A 1726-nucleotide genomic window follows, 5' to 3' on the forward strand; every position below is an offset into this window, starting at 1 on the left:
GAAATATCATTGGAACGATTTTCCCATTAGCTAGAAACCCAATAACAACGAGTAGAGTCACCGGAGGACATCGTTTCACAACATCGATAAAATAACAGTCTCCATTCGGTTCCAGTAAAAGCTCAACTTGCCTGGGGCGGCAGAACTGTTTGCGATTTTCCGAGCGGGAGGCGAACACGATCATGACAGTAGAGACATTTTGAAATATTTGGTAGTATCTCACACCACAGTTAGTTCCCTGGGAAGCAAACCCATTTTACTTTTGTTTTTGACATCCATATACAGTGGGCACCGAAACAGCTTTTTAACAAGCTGCAGCGTTGGAGTTGATCAGCAGAAATGGCAGTGGTGGGATTCGAACCCACGCCCCTTTCGAGACTGGAACCTGGATCCAGCGCCTTCGACCGCTTGGCCACACTACCTGCCGGCGGCGCCGCCTCATTTTCTTCTATTTCCAATTGTGCTCCTGCATAACAACAGATGCAAAGTCACATGAAATGGGTTCCATAATTCCTCTCGGACTCGCACAGCTGCAATGTCAATTTCGCAGCAGATATTGATAGCCCATCAATCCAGACAAAAATCTATAGTAAGCTGAGTCTATCTTCTCAGACTCTTTTCAGCTACAAATGTATCTGTGAGTGCGTGAGAATATGGGTTCGCTTATGATTTAGTCAAATAACCATGAGCTGCTTGACATTACTGGAATTTCCATTCTTGTTTTGCTAAATGATTTCATCCATTGCTCGAAACAGGACGACTTTCACGATTACACGGAACACGAAACACACCGGACTACAGGGAAAATGCACAAACCTGAGCAGGCCGTGATCCACATCATACTGTGCAGCATAGTTTCAGTCACTGTGTCTGGTTTTTTTTTCAGAATAAGAGCCCCAAAGAATGTTCTCCACCCTAAAACCGGAGGTAGCATTACAATCCGAGAACGACAGATCACATTGTGAGAATGCTCTGACCTCGGAGCCAGTTCGAGATGCCACTTTCCTTGCCTTTTACCTTAACCGTGCAATTTGCTGCTGAGATGTTCACTCCTGGACATGAGCCACATGGATACCAACTGAGTTGGAAACCTGTGTGGGAATCGAGGAGAAGCGACTCAAGAAATTTTGCTAATTTCCGTTGTGCTTTTTAGAAATGCAGTTTCTGTTCACCTCAATCTAAAAGCCAGTTTCTGAACATAGTCACAGAAGTCAAAAGGTGATTCAAAACATGATTCGGGACCTCTGGTGCCAATTCTCGCACGTTGAATAAGGACAGACAGCTTCCAAATGAGGTCTTTCAGAGACGACCTTGGGGTATATTTGACAGACAGACAAGTTCAGGAATCCGCGGTGCGCTGTGACACCAGAGCATCAGCTTCTTGACTTCTTGACCTCACCCCACCCCCACTCCAGAAGAGGTGCTAACTGCCCTTGAGTGCTTTTTGGTCTCGATGTGAAGAGCTCTCACGCCTGAGTCACCTTCACGACTCTTGTGGCTGAGTGAATCACAAAGAAGGAGTTTGACCAGAGCTGCAACTGCCTCACTTCTCCACTCGCCCTCCCCGTTTACATTTTCCTGCTCGTCAGTGATTTAAAGAAAATCAAATGGATGCGATGTCATTCTGTAGCCTCTCTGTCGATTCCTCCGTTTCAGTTCCAACATGACTTTGATCTCGGGGCGCACCTTACTACTAGCGACGCTTTGAAAGCACAAGTCCAAATGT

General features: G+C 46.0%; 1 non-coding gene across 1 annotated transcript; it reads right to left on the bottom strand.

The window, feature by feature from the left end:
* Positions 1–340: 340 nt before the first annotated feature.
* On the bottom strand, positions 341–422 carry trnal-cag. The gene has a single exon. It is a non-coding gene; the product is annotated as a tRNA-Leu (tRNA).
* Between the last annotated feature and the right edge of the window lie 1304 nt (positions 423–1726).

This window comes from Chiloscyllium plagiosum, unplaced genomic scaffold (assembly GCF_004010195.1).
Source record: "Chiloscyllium plagiosum isolate BGI_BamShark_2017 unplaced genomic scaffold, ASM401019v2 scaf_53187, whole genome shotgun sequence".
Classification (NCBI taxonomy): domain Eukaryota; kingdom Metazoa; phylum Chordata; class Chondrichthyes; order Orectolobiformes; family Hemiscylliidae; genus Chiloscyllium; species Chiloscyllium plagiosum.